Here is a 16448-nt window from a genome sequence, read left to right as displayed (position 1 = left end):
ATGAAGAATTACTCTAAGAAAGAAGAAGCATTTCTAGAAGCCATTGAAGCTGTTTTGGTGAATGTGAGAAAAGGTAAAATAACTCCTGTATACCCAAAAGGAAGAAGGTAGAGCACACATAAATATAGATATCTTGGAATCAACTGGACCCAAAGTTTATTTGTTCCATCATACTCTCTTCTAATAGAAAGTATGCAAATCTCTCTTTTTAAAATATAATTATAAGTCTATAGTCATGCTACCCTGAACAAGCCTGATCCCATCTGATCTCGAAAGCTAAGCAGGGTTAGGACTGGTTAGTACTTGAATGGGAGACCACCTAGGAAGACCAGGTGCTGCAGGCATAAAAAATAAAAAAAAAAATTAGAGATTATAAACTGACAAGGTTTTTGCAATCTGTGAGGTCAACCAAGGGTTGCCTTGCCTAAAAAAATAATAATAATAAAATAAAATATAATTATAATGCAATAAATTTTAAAGGAATTTTAGACAAATAGGAGATTTGGCATATCCTTTCATAAATTGTTCAAATGTTTTATAATGTTTGGAGAGAAGAGATTCTTCTTGCGATCTAAGTACTACTCTCTCATATTGCTCAAAAATACACATGCACACATATTTTTAAAAAATATATCACCCAACATTTTACCCTTTTCATATGCTCTGAATCAGTGGAAGATTTGAATGCCCCTATCAGTAAGTTAAGGGAATTAATGGTACAATCCTGGGGCTAAAACAACAATGTTGTAATTGTCCCTGGTGACTTACAGATTTGTGTCAAAAAGACACAAGATCAACTAAAATTCCAATTAAAACACAGTATAATAAAGCTCTGTGCAAAAGGCTGACTTCATTAAATACCAGCATTAAATATGTATTTTTTTTTTTTAAGAATGAGACTTTTGGACTCCATGAAGAGAACTTGTTTTTTAATTACTAAAAAAAAACAAGTCAATTTTAGGCATAAAATAGGTTTAACTCATTTCAAACCTGAATCCTGAGAAGCCTGGGGAATTTCTCAACTTGCTCCGCTATTATAACTACCAAGCTCTTTTAACAAAGTTCTAATTTTATTTCTGAGACATCAGGTTTAAATATTATTTAGAGCAATGGTTTTCAAATTTTGTTGCACATTAGTATCACTTGGGGAGCCTTTATAAATCCTGATGCTCTGATTACAACTTATACCAATTAAGTCATAGTATCTGCAGGTGGGAGAAAAGCACCAGACATTTTTAAGGATTCCTAGGTGTATACAATGTATACAGTTTGAGAACTACAGTTTAGAATTCTCATATATTAGTATAGATAGAAATCAGCTTGCATGCTATCATTAGATTCCTGGTTCCCTCCCCATATAGTCTGATTCAGAGGTTCTGGCATGAGGCACTCCAGGTGATTTGCATATGAGTGATCCATATATAGACTGAAGAAATATTTGCATAGTGCAGGGCTACTTAAAGAGTGGTCCTTGAAACAGCAGTCCTGGGACTTACTGTGAGCTTGTAAGAATGCAAATACATAGGCCTTCTTGTCACGTACTAAAGGGAACTCTGAATGTGAGGCACAGAAAACTTTTTTTTTTTCCAAGATTTCCAATGATTCTTATGAACATTAAGTTTGAGAACCACTGGTCTAGAGCCTCCAAAAGGTAAGTATAAACAAGTGATTACCAATCAGGACCACTGTTCAACCCACTATACTAGATTTCTTAGCTATTTCAGATTGTCCACCATGGTGCGGAGATTATGCCATCTGTTTCTTGATTTCCTAAGAGGCAGTAAACTTTTGGGGCAGTGGTGATGGCGAGGAAGAGAGGAGAATAGTGAACAAGAGACAAGCCACTCACAAGAAAGAATGACATGCTTGGATTTATAATTCATAATTCCCTTTCTTTTTGTGTTTAACTCACTGGATTAACTTGGGTAAATGACTTCACCTTTCTTCTTTCAAATGTGACAATGAGAGTCAAAATAAGGTCACATGTGGAAGAACTTTTAAAATATACAATTTCTACAAAGGTCTGGTATTATATTAGCAGTGGTAGTATTATTATTGTTACATCTCTTTAAGGAAAAGCCACATGATAAATAGATACTCAAACAGAAAAATGCTAATATTATATAAAGTTATTTTAGGACCTTGGTTCAGTGGTATAAGAGGTTGCAAAGACAGTACTCACACCTTTACAATAAGGAAAAAGCTGGGAAACTACAAATTAGTGACTTTTTTTGAACCCATTATAGAACAGAGGTTGCAGGACAATCAATTGACCCTAAATCTATGATAAAGAGTTCCTGCCAAGAGAAAGGGGACAGGGACAGGAGCACTTCCTAACCTGGGGGAGATGCCATTGGATATCATATAGTAAGAAGAATTCAGCTACAAAGATTTAACAATCACCAAATGTCAACTACAAGCCAACCTGAGAAAGTGAAGCAAGTCATCCTGAAATAGTGCAGGGCTCTGAAGAGTCCTATAACCATTAATAAATTGAGTTCTTAATTTTAAAACTCCACCAGAAAGAAATCCCTGGTCCAGATTTTCCTGGAGAATTCTACCAAAGAATTAACATGTATTCTGTACCATCCTTTCCAGAAAAAAATCAGAGAAAATAGAAATGAAAATTTATACACAAAAACTTATACACAAATTTTATAGCAGCTTTATTCATAATGGCCAAAAATCTATAAACAACTCAGATTTCCGTCAGTGTATAAATGGCTAAAGAAATCTGGGGACATTCACATTATGGAATACTACTCAGCAATAAAGAGGAATGGAGCACATTATTACACAAAACAACTTAAATAAATCTTAGCGTAATCACACTGAGTGAGAAAAAAAAATAATCTCCAAAAGTTACATACTACATGATTCCAGTTACCTAAGATTCTTGAAGTGACAAAGTATAGAAATGGATGACAAATCAGTGTTTGCCAAAAGTAACAGAGGAAAGTAACTGATGACAAACACTGATGACAAATCAAAAGTAGGTGTAGCTATTAAAAAAGGGCAACCTGAGGTCTATTTGTGGTGAAAAAACGTTCTGTATCTTGACTATATCAATGTCAATATCCTGTATAATATTATGCTATAACTTTTTAAGATACTCCTATTGAGGAAAACTGGATAAAGGGTACACAGGATCACTCTATATTATTTCTTACAACTGCATGTGAATATACAATTACCTCAACATAAAAAAAAATGAAAATTAAGGGAGAGACTATTCTAAATTCTGTGAAGCTTAAAAATGAAACAGAATTAAAATTTATATCAATAAAGAGGTTCTCCAAATTACTGAGAAAACAAGTAATCCTGTACAAATTTGCAATGAATTATGAACCGATTAACATATGAAAAGATGCTTCCAGTATATAGTAATCAAAAATGAAAATTTTAAAAATAAAATGTACTTTAAAAATTTATATTCTGTAGATCCAAAGGAGAGATGAAATGGACATCTACATGCATTGTTAACAATAGTGTAAATCAGTACACCATCTAGAATGGCAATTTGGCAGTATCTGTCAAAATTAAAAATATATATGCATACACATGACCCAGAAATTCTGTCTGTACTCTAAACAACTGTACTATATGACTTCTATAAGGATAATATTACTGATTATTGTGGATGGGCACTGTAGTAAGTTATGGGGAAATTAAAAAGCAATCTCTACATTTAAGCTTGTGTATATAATTATTACTAAAAATTACACTGGGTTGAACTAGTTGGAGAAAAAGGAGTTTTTTTCTGAAAATGCAGTATGACTAGGTTTGCATATTTTTTAGTCATACATCAGAGATAGATAGAAAAGATAAGACAGAAGGGCAGGGGGATTATATTTTCCAATGTGTGTTGGTCCGTTTTTCTTCTCTAAATCTGAATCTCCTGTCTTGCCAAAGAATAAGAAATTGGGGGAAAATTGTCTATTAAAAATTGTTATAACTCAGAAAATCTTCGGCTCTGAAGAATAACAATCAAGATGAAGCCAATGAGAAAAGTGGAACCTCAATTGGGGGCTAGAACTAGCCTCAAACAGGTATGGCAAAAGGAGACTTTTCATCTAAGCTAACACAGGTTCCAAGCAATAGAAATCTTCCAAGCACAGTGAGCACTGAAGTCTGATTGTGGTATCTTTGGAGCAGGTCCCAGTTGTCAATAATATGATGTAGACAGAAGTCAAGCTTTTGTTTTTCTATTAAGCCTCAGATGAGGAATCAGAGCTCTATTCAAATGAACTGAAATTTACAGCAGAACATACGTCTTTCCCAAAGGAAGAGACTTTATTAAAGACAGAAGTCCATATTAGAAAAGCAGGGAGAGGCTATGAGAAGGTCATGCCCTTATGGGTATGCGGATATCAAAGATTAATTTCGGATACTCCCAAAACAAACAAAATTATTTATGACAAAATTAATTCAAAATCCCATTTGGGGCATTTGGACTAAATCTCTGTATTTAGTTTCAACGCCTGTTTCAGAAAAATATAGGAAGAAACAATCTCTAAGCTTTCCTCCTGCTGTGAATAACTCTGTTTATGTTCCTCTGAATTCCATTTTTAATAAGAGACTCCTGGGGAAATAATTCATAATAAAATAATTTAGATATAAAGGAAATTATAAATAGAAAAAGATGATTTCAAGCACTTATAGTGATTTCTTATTGCTTTTCATTTTGGGAAAGGATGAGGGTGAGGGTTTTATTTGGTTTTTAGGTTTGTAGAATTTTCACAGGGTAAAATGTGCAAAATTTATTAGAGCAATAAAGGATCTGACTCTATTTTTTTACATTTTGATGTGACTATTGTTTTTAAGCTTCACACTCTTCCCTTTAGTTCCACATCTGATTAGGATGAGAAAGTTTGTACATGTCCCGTCCTTTGGTGCCTACGAGAAATTCAAACCTGATAAAAAGTCCCAGTCTGAGCACATGTGTTATCCATTATAGAAGCCCATTCATTCCCTCTGCCTCATGTAAGCTAGAACCTGCTGTGCCATGCTGTTCTCTCTGGGAGTTCCTCATGTAAGTGATAAATCTTTTAATAATTTCTTCGTATGTGACATCAGTCTCGGCATACAAAACAGCTTTGGGGTAGGGGTTAATCTTTTCTTGGAATATCCAAAACAAAAGTGCTGTGAACAGAATATCTAGTTGAACCACTCCAGCAAGAGTCTTTCTTCTCTTGCTTTGGTTTGCTAACTGGCTCTGCTGCTCGCAGGTGAGCATTGTGAGCTTCTACTTGCTAGGTAGCAAGCACTTTGAGTTGTGTTGCTGCCTGCTGGTAAGTTTGTGCTTTGAACTATACTGATCGAAACCTTTCTTAAAGTGGCCCTAAGGTATGTGTATCAGCTGGACCTATCGAGTACTTTGATTCTAGCATAAACCATGAGAGATGCTAGGCTCAGGAGAATGACTTTTACCTATGACTCTTGGTTGTATGTCTCAACCTGGCATTGGCCCCTGTTCCAAAGAGGGCTCAGGGGAAAGACTCATAAGATATGTGGAATCACTTGAGTGGAGGAAAGTCGTTATAATGTGTCATGTTGAAGTCCATGCTTGAAAACAGATGAATCCCTGGGACCCTGCAAAATGCCTTTTCTGCTGCTGTTCCCTATGCCGTGACACCAACATAGATCCTGACCCCAGGATTCTAGGGAAAAATACCTATAGTATGCCTCTGGCACAGCCAAGAAGTTAATTCAACCATTGTGATGGGGGAGGCTGCTAACTCTGATGTTGCTGATTTGACCCTCTCTGGAAGAATAAACTTATAAATATGGTCAGGGTAAAGAGGGTCGCCCAAAGTACATTAAGTAACCGCCCCCCACCCCGCCCCACACACACACAAAGGAAGGAGGGTAGGAAGGAAGGTAACAAACCTGGAGCAAGGAACAAGAGCTGAAACAGATATCCACAATTTGACCTAATCGGAAATCCGGAATTTATCAAAAGAAATTAAACAGCAAAAAGGTAAAAGGATGCTGATTGGTTTTTATGCCTCTACATCATAAATTTTGAATTAACTTTAACATCTTCGAAAATACATTAATTAACAAACTTTTGTGGCCTTATTCAATATGGAGCTCAGATGAAATTTACACCTGGGTATCTTACTAAATTTAAACAAAGTACCTTAGGGGAGTTCCCAAAATAAAATAGGACATACTTTTGCTTTACCTTAACAATTAGGAGTATTTCCTTGTCTGAATGTCCCGTGATCATAGAACCCAATGCCCTAAAATATCCCAAAGTGAGCATGGATGATCTGGCTCAATATATAATAATTTATAATTATAATAATATAAATTTTAATTTAAAATTAAATTAAGTCTTTGGATCTTACACATTTGCTCAACAAAATGAGACCCCATGGACCAGCACTCCCTTCCTCACATAAAATAGTTAATATGATTCAGTGTAAATTAAAACAGTTGCAAGGATCAAAATTAATTATATAAGGGCAATTTAATGAAGCTATGATTATCTGAATGGGTTTATCTTTCAAAAGTCAATTTGGCCTCTTCTTAAATTTTAAAAGACTGAATGGTAGATTACTGCAACTTTAATGCTGTGGCGCCACCAATATTATTAAAATTACTGACTTCATCTAAAGAGTAACTGGTAAAAATTTTGCTATCATAGGTTCAGCTAAAACGTTCTGTTCGATGCCTATTTCAATAGCCTCTAGGCCACAGTTTGATTTCACATTCAGTGTGACAGAACATGGCTTTACCTAACTCCCTGTAAGATTTCTCACAGCCTTGCCATCACACACAGTCTTTTAGGTAAGATCTTAACCACATCCAACTTTCTCTGGGAGCACAGGTGTGACATTACACTGCTGATATCCTCCTCTGAGGAAACCCATTTGACACACTCATTCAGACCATACCAATAGCACAGAAAAGGGGATGAGCTGTTACCTCACATAGAGTGCAAGGCTCTGCCACAGCAGTTTAATTCTGGGAAATTACTTGGTGAACCATAAGCCACTCAATTCCTGATACTATTAAGGAACAGCTATTGATTCTTTCAGCATCCATGACATTAAAACAAGCCCGACATTTTTTAAAGTTTTTTGGGGTTCTAAGTAAAATTTACAAATTTACAAATGGATTATACAAATCTATTTATGATGTTATTTGCAATTTGTCACACCTTGAATGGAGCCCCTCTAAAAAAGGCTCTAGAATCTGACTCTCAATTAATACTAGGACTTGCTTATTTCCTGTTCCAAATCCCTTCTCTTCACAGTTGGAACTGGTTCTTCCCAACTATGTGATTAGCCCTACATTCATTCAGTCTCTGGGATGAATCTTGCCTTCACATATTGGTTCCCAAACTTTACTGTGTATTAGAATCTTGTGGGCATCTTTTAAATACCCCAGTGCCCATGTCTCACCCCATACTGATTACATCAGAATACCTTGTGGTGGAAGCCAGGCATTGGTATTATTTTCATTTAAGTTCCCAGATGATTTAAATGCCACCAGTTTGTAAACCACTGCCTTAGGTAGAATCAAAGATCACAGATGCCCTGCTCACCAAGTATATCATGATATAAATAGAAGTGGTCCAGGTGCCCTGTGATTAGGCCCCTTGATTTTGTGAAAAAGATTCTCTGTGATATCTATATCTATATATTGATATAGGTGTATATTTGCTCTTATCAATTTCCTGTCAAGGCTTAGAGTCCTACCACCATACATACTCGACAGTGACCACTTATATTCTTAGATGCCCATTTGTACTATCTTAACTGGTATGCCTATTAGACCAACAATTACTTCTGTATTTTAAAATTCTGTATTTAATCTACTTTACTTCATTTCTTCCAACTGCTTGGTTTTGGCTATTTCTCCCAACATAGCCATTTATCTGTGGGTGTATGTAATCTTGAGTTCCCCAAATTCCCAATTTGGCATAACTCAGAGAAAGCCAAGCCCTTACTCTCAACCTATTCCTGCAGTATTATATTGGGGCACTCCCCACTGTAATTTAGGTTGTACAAAGCTTTAACAACATATCACACATAAGGAAAATTCAAACAAACAAAAAATGCATATCTTGAGAAACAAAAGTAATACTGTAAGAATCTCAAAAGTGTTGTCAGAACAACTTCGGAAGCTTTTTGTTTCTTAAGACTCTTAACAGGAGTTAAAGCATTTATATTTCACAATAAAGTTTCATAGTTTTATTTTCTAATTGCATTTTATTTCATATTAAAGTCTTGGCTGAGCTTCAAAGTTTACTAATTTGCAGTTGGTGTCCTGATAATGAGTGTGCTCTGCTGCACTTCTCCAGAATAAGGCAACTCTCCACATTTGGTCAGGTTCCCTTAGGAGGCAAATATGTCAGGTGTACATGAGTGAAAAGAACCCCAAATTTTGCAATTAAAGCCAAATAATCTCAACATCTGTTTTACTTTTTATTTGTTTCTAATTAGAAGAAGGAAATAAAATTCCATTTGTTTAAAGTTAGTCTTAATTGTATTTCCTCAAATTTATTTTCCCTGATTTTATTTTCCTGCAGTTAAGTAGCTTGCGATAATACACAATGGTATTGTTGGCTTATATCCGTTGCCTACAGTTTAACTTTATATGCAACTTTTACATTAAGGAATTTGAATTTTGTTTTATGAGTATTTATTTATTTATTTTCCACTGACCAAAAAGCTTCTCACATTTATTGTTTAAGGTAAAATATTGCAATATCCAGTTTAATAAAATGGAGCTCCTCTTATCATCATGTGTCCCTTCTTCTTTCCACCATCTTTCCTGTCATACAGCAGCCAGCATCATCTGGTGCAGGTGGGACATCACAGACAGACAGATCATGGATGTCCCACAGACCACCTACAGAGAAATGCTTTCGTGTGAGAAGTAGCTCAATATATCTATAGTGCTGAAGTTTCAGGAGAGGGTGCCATGTACCCACTGGCTATCCTGTCCTCATTCACAGCCTATGCTCATGATGCTTGTTGATGTACAACAAAGCCTATTGCACAATATTCACCAATGCATATTTCTACTCCAATAGACAATTTAAATACAGCACCCCAAGGAATTCTCTGAAAATGATTATATTATCTTCGTTTACTAATATACTTAATTTCTCCTTGTTCCTGTGTCATCACATCTTCTATTCAATGCAATTCCTTCAATACAACAGGAACCTAAAGACAGGGATAATTGGGAAGATCACAGGCTTTACAGTGAGGCAGAAATGGCTCCCATCAGAGTTTGGAACCAAAACAAAAGAGAGCCAAACAATGGTTTAAAAAAAGAAGAAAAAGAGTTATAGCTCCTCTTCTCCAGGATTATTGCCAAAAAAGTTTTGGGAAAGAATATTTGGAAATTCTTCTACATGTTGCTATGTAACATCCATAGAGATGTGGGTCGCTGGAAAAAAGTTAAATATTAAGGCATGCATCTCCATAAAAGACCATGGTTATGTGTACCTGGGGAGGGCATATAGAGATAGGAACAGAGATAATAAGGCAATTGGCCATAATTTGTTTTGGTTAACTTCAGTACAGTGATGACTCCAGAATTTTGTTCTTTAGAGTCAGTGGTCTTGTTAGATGTTATGATAAAGGATTTTTCATGAAAATGTTTTTAAATCTCAATACACAGCTTTTAATACATATTTTATAATTATTGAAATTAGCATAGGTTTCTGAAAGTGTATAGTACAACTAAAATGATCTAATTTATGGTCCCCTCAGAACCTCCCAAATTTTCTCTCCTCACTTCTCATCACTTCCAACATTGCTATCAGTTATTTGTCCAAAACACAAAAATCTTATGGAAAAAATTTTGTGGGAAAACCATAAATAGTTCAATGGGTACAATCACCCATTGGAAAACATTTTGATAAACATCTTCAAAAATTGATTCTTCATATACCCTGTGATCCACCATTATATATTCTAGAAAAATCCTTACTTAGTTTATCAGGAAACTCATACACAAATGTCTTTAGAACTATTGATCATAATAGCAAAAACTTAAAGTTGTCTGAATTCCTGTTAGTGGAAGAGTGGATGAAAAACTGTGATAAATCAGACAATATAATATTTTCTAGCAGTCAAAACAAATGAACTACAGCAGCATGCAATGATATGGATTTCAGTAGTGCAATGTTAAGGAAAAAAAGTAAATTCCAAAATAAACTATAAGTATGATACCCTCTTTCTAAACTTGAAAACAAATAAATTTTTAAAAACTAAAATTAAAATATAATTAAAATATAAAATTACATTAAAAAGAAAACAAGAGAATGATGAACACAGGATTTAGGATGTACGCCTGTGGGTATGGGGAGGGTAGAGATATGTTAGTAGAAGAGATATGATTCAATCCAGGCTATTGTCAAGGTCCTAGCTTTTGTTTGAGAGTGTGGGTTCATGGATAATTATTACATATTTTAAATATCTAATTATATATCTTGAACTTAAAAAAAGAGGTCACTCATAGACAAATGGATAAAATATGCTATGGATAAAGAATTTAACCAAATCAGTCCAAGGTCCTTTATACAAAACATATATAACTCCTGTTCTCCACAATAGCAGAGTCAAAAAGTTTTTATTTATACAGGCCTATTTATGAAATATTATTACCGTGCACACCCCAAATTCATACACAAAATGATTTTTAAATAAATATGTTCATATGTATTGATTTATAAATTTTAAATAATTTATTAGAATTTCTCATTTTATGTTATAGAATTATCTCACTTTACATAATATATAAAATATTAGTTATACCTCAAAATATTGATTACATCGAAATGACATTTTGTAAGATTTAAAAGATAAAATGGATATATTATTTTTCTTAATACTAAAAACTTAATAATAGAATGCAATTCTATTATAATAGAGAGAGAACTATATGATTAAAAATGGTTTATTATTTCCGAAATTTTTCATTCAACCTCTTAAATTGCTTCAAATTAAGATATGGTTCTGAGCCCAATGTATTGGAATATTTGATTTTAATTACTATATATCTGAAAGTCTATCTCATGAATGACAATGAAGAATCAAATGGGAAAACCGGTTCATTAGTTTATGTCCTGAACCACATTTTCAATCTTATTTACCAACTATATAAAGGTTGTTATTACTGTTGAAATTCAATAGAAAACTTCCCTTTTTACACTCAGCTGTTCACGAAAAAAAAAAAAAATGCTTCAATCTTTTATTTTTAAACAGACCGGAAATTCTATTTCCAAGTCCTTTGAGAGGGCAATTTTGAAAACATGTATAGTTTATATATATTATACATATAATATATATTACACATAGATATAAAGAGATATATACAGATATAGATAGACATTGTTTTCAGTGACAAAAATTGTGTAATGATGAAAGGATAAGTATTTCCAGTTATGTTTTCCATGTTGAAAATTTAGTTTCACTTTTAATTTTAAAACATCTTGTTTGCCTTCAAGAGGTGTATTTTAGCTTCTTTTTAAAAAGTACTATTAAACTAGATAGAATCCTATTGAAAATGCATGTCATGTAAAGTACAGCAAATTTAATACAATTTTTTAAAAAATATCACTTTTTTAAGCTCAACAACTCTATATTCCAAGTACTTTATTCCAAGATAACCAGGAAATTCAAGTGTGCAACAAGAGATTTTTAGGTCAAATACTATACTTTAAAGCTGTAGGACCTATAGGACCCCCTTCAAAATGTCTCCTCGGTAGAATTTGTAAGACCCTGGATTATTTGGTCCCAGCTGCCTTTCTAAGCCATACTTGGAGCTTTTTCTCTCTTCTGGATGCATCATGTATCTAAACATTCTTCAACTTCCATTTATTTTTCTGAATATGGTAAACTCTTTGTAACTATCTCTCTTTAGAAAACTCTTACTAACGCAGGAACATTCAAAATAAATGACTCCATTTCTTTGAAATCTTTCTTCAAGTTTTTATGCAGAATTAGTCCTTTTGTGGTCTGTATGTTTAGTTACTGACTAATCTCTAAAATGGTACATATCACAATATATTATAGTTTTCAGTCCACATGGCTGCTTCCCCTGCCAGACAGTGACCAACTCAGAGAAGCAAAAACTTTCTAAAACATAAACTTATTTAACTCTATTCTTCCTCTATCTCTGGCACACAGAAGAAATTCAATAAATTCTTGTTAAATGACTAATGATGAATGAACGAATGAGCAAGTGTTTAAATGAACCAGTGTGTTTGCTGAATGTGTTTGTTAAATGAGTATTGACTTCTAGTGAAAATTTTGATCAAGTTAATTTGATTTTAGCCAGTTTGGGCATCAAATCTATGAAAATAGTTGGAATTGGTAACAAACTCTTTGCACTCATCCCTGAGTATTTGGATAAACAACCAAAATAGTTTGTCTTATTTCAATTTCCTGTCAACGCACATTGAGTAGAATGAGACCATGATTGATTCTGAGGATTGAAAATTAAAAGATAATGGTTGATTAGGAATATAATATACTTATGACATCAATACTGGTATCCAGAACCTATTATTCTTGTAGGAAACATCAAGCAAGCACCCTGTTAATGACAATTAATTCAGGACATGCCTGACAAATGTTCCAAAAAAGCTGCAGAAGAAAATAAGAATAACTTCCTTTAAATGTTTTATGTGATAGTGTTTTCAAAAGGGCTTCATAAATTTCAAAACACCATCAATTGTAAGAAATTGTTCAGAGTTACAGGGGAGAAGTTTCAGCAGGCCAATGGAAGAGAAAGATTACTTCTTAAAAAGGTTGTAGGGAATAAGTGGATAGCAGTAAAGTGGGTTTAGAAATATGACTCACTACTCTGTAGCCACATATATAAAGCATCACAATCGTTAAGCAGCCTCCATGACAAGATATGATGGAGGACAGGGGAGCTTTTATTTGGCTCTAATGGCCAACATTAGGGCTTGGGAGAGCCCTACTTCAAGCCAATTTTTAAGATTCTTCTGAAAATTAAAAGGCCTGAAGCCCCACATGATTGTTTTATTGAGGAGCATTTAATGTATTGACTCATCTTCAAAAATAATGGGTGATGTTGAATGCCCAGCCATGACATCCTTTCCTAATTTGATATATTAAGTAACGATACATCCAGCCTCATTATTTGATCACCTTAATTATGACAATGGATAACTATGATCATTAAACTAATAACATCTGTCACTATCAGCCACAGGAGTAATGAATGAGTTACAAGATCAAATTTACATCAACTTCATAATGTCTGATAATTAAGAGTGAGTAGTGATATAGCAAGGTTAGGAATATATCTCAGAATCTTTAAAGATAAAACATAAGATAGTATTTGTTATAATTCTTCATAACATTAATGGAATGAGATAATTCAGATCCAGAAATCTATTTAGTGAGGAAAGTATTTATGAACTATCCAAATTAACAGATTCAACCAATTTTTAACATTGTTTTTTTTTTTTTCCCCACCAGCAATTTAGAGGAAGTGAAAAGTCAGAATGAGACAATGGGATGCTTGAATATTAAAGTTCATTTTATTTAATCTGCCATTCCCTACTGCCTTTTTAGATGTCTCCATTCAACTTCAATCTGTGCAAGCAAATGCTATGTAACACCCATTCCCTCCTCCTAGGGCCTAGCCTTTCAGACTTTCTTACCTTTGCTGGTATCAGAACTAGACTTCCCTATCTTGTGTCTCTTTAGAGAGCCTGTTCTCTTCTTTTTAAAGTTATCAAGAACTAATTTGTGATAATAGTCAATGCAACATATTTCTTATATCTTGACAGAACTGACTGGGAAAAGAGAACACACTGTCATAGATCCAGTTTTCCTTGAATACTTAGCTAAACCAACAAAACAGTGTTCAACAGAAATAATTATAAAGTTCTCAGTTCAGATAACAAATGTCAAAAGTAGAAATGATAGATGCCATACTTCTAAAATCCTTTTTTGTTTTGACCACCAGTAAGCTCAGAATAAGCTGTGTGATCAGATTCTCTGGTATCATTATTAACTTATCCCTTTGGAGGTTTTCGTTTTTATTTTTTTTCATATTATTTTAATTTTTATATTTTAACTCCAAATACAATTTTAAAATTGATCTTGATTTTATGATTCTACCTGTTTTGTTATCATTGTACTCAATGTCTTGCAAATGGGTGGAATACAATTGAATATTAATAATAAAAAACAGAACTGGGAAAACTTGAATTGACAACCAAGCCTATGTAAAAATTAGAGTTAAATGTTGATGGCAAGTTGATATGAATCAAGTATTTCTAACTCTTAACAATTAGTATAAATAGAGTCAAATGTATAAATCAGAAGTAATACTTTTAGTATACTCTTTACTGATCAGATCATATTTGTAACATTGAGTTTGATTCTGAAAAGCATATGATAAGAAGAGCTTGGTCAAGGATGCCATGGCAGGAGGTAAGGCACTCCCAAGCTCCTATAATCAGAGCAATGGTATGAGGTAGATGGCTTCCTTAAAAGAGCTTGTTGGCACCTTCTCTACTTAAAACTCCAAAGAAATTCCTTCATCTAAAATAAGTTAGGTTCAGAAAACACTGAGGAAAATCCATAGGTTTGAAAGTACACAATACAGATTTAACCAATATGTATTTGACTAATATGCTTCTTCATAAATCAGCCCTCTTATTTGTTTTGAACTCCTCAGATGTAATCGGGTTAATAATGTTCATGAAATATTCCAAAGATTTAAACACAAAAGTAAAGTATTCATGCAGTAAATAAGCAAACACACAAATACCCACATTGAAATGACCATCCCTAAACTAGGGTATTCTATGTAAATGGAAAAGAATTAATAAATTTTATTCTGGAAAAAGCAGTGGTAAAAGCCTCTAGAAGTTAAAATCATGTAAATAGCAGGTTTGTTTGTTTTTGGTTTTCATCCATGAGAAATAAGAACAACAAAACACACGGAGCATTCAATTTGTGACAGACACTGTTCTTACTTTGTAATTTTAAACTAATTTTAATCTTTCCACAGGGGTATCCAACCCCTGGGCTGTGAACCAGTATCAGTCCATGGCCTGTTAGGAACTGAGCTGCACAGCAGGAGGTGAACGGGGAGTGAACAAATCTTCATCTGTATTTGCAGCCACTCCCCAGCACTAGCATCACCACCTCAGCTCCACCTCAGATCATTAGGCATTAGATTTTCATAGGAGCACTGTTCCCTGGTGCCAAAAAAGGTTGAGGACTGCTGCATAACCCTAGTTAGGTCCTATTATCATTTTCTTTTTGCAGATGAGGAGACTGAGGCATAAAAAGCTAAAGCAACTTGCCCAAGGTCATACAGCTTGTTAATAGCAAAGGTGGTATTTGATCAAAGACATTAGGCTCCAAAGACTGTGTACTAAATCACTGGCAGATATTCTCTTCTTAAAATGTAGTACCAGTTACCATTTCCTTCCATGTGCACGGAACAAGAAAACCATGGGGAAGAGGTAAAGTTAATGGCTTTGAACAAGAATGAACGTTCAAATAAGTCAAAGCAGAATCATTTTCTTTAGTTGTATTTGGTTATAGTTGCACCAATTGTCCATGAAGATGAACACTGTGCAAGTGAGTAGTTTGTTGGCGTTATATATTTATAACCAATTTAAATATATAGTTTCTCATTCTTATTCTGTGGAGCAAGTTCAGTTATCCTCAAGTAATTATTTCATTGTCATTATAAAGCCCTTAGTAACAAAAATTTACCTGGTATTGTAACAGATGATCAAACAAATCTTGACCATAAAATATGTTGTTTTCTGTAGAAGACAAAACTTTTAATCAGTAATTCATACACAGTGATATTTCACAAAGGCTTATTCTCTCCTTAGTGTGTTATAAACATGATATTTGTCTCTCTTCCTTCAACCTTTTTATGTACTTATTCTCTTTCTCTCTCTCTCTCTCTCTCTCTCTCTCTCACACACACACACACACACACACACATTTCCTGTCATCTGGCAGGGAAATGACAACGGGAATAAGAAAATTTGCAAAGCTGAATCGTCCCCAAAAAATTCACTAAACTTCAATTGAATTTTTCCAAAATTTATCGAGCATCCAGTATATTCTAGGAAGTGTTCTCTTGATATCTTCTGAGTTCAAACACAGAACCTTATTTTCACCAGCAAATTGCACTATAGCTTTGATGCTATAGAAGTCCACTGGGTCTGAAAAGAGATGGCAGCCATGACTGATGTTCACATCCATACCAGGTACAAATTATGCCAGGTAATTTTTGAGAAAGAAAATAACTGAAAAGCAGATTGCTAAGCATATATAGGAGAGAGGGTAGAAATATACAGAATTGAAAAAGTAAGCCACCTCGCCCAGCTGCTTCCTGTTTCCCTTTCTTCCTTCTACAAAAGATTACTTGTTTCTTGGGGATTTTTGATTAAATAGGAACCTGAA

General features: G+C 34.1%; 1 pseudogene; it reads left to right on the top strand.

The window, feature by feature from the left end:
• Positions 1-225: 225 nt before the first annotated feature.
• On the top strand, positions 226-344 carry LOC120594639 (uncharacterized; annotated as a pseudogene).
• Positions 345-16448: the final 16104 nt, after the last annotated feature.

The sequence above is a fragment of the Pteropus medius genome, unplaced genomic scaffold (genome assembly GCF_902729225.1).
Source record: "Pteropus medius unplaced genomic scaffold, Ma_sr-lr_union100, whole genome shotgun sequence".
NCBI classification, from domain to species: Eukaryota; Metazoa; Chordata; class Mammalia; order Chiroptera; family Pteropodidae; genus Pteropus; species Pteropus medius.
This window is presented reverse-complemented; position numbering and strand designations above follow the sequence as displayed.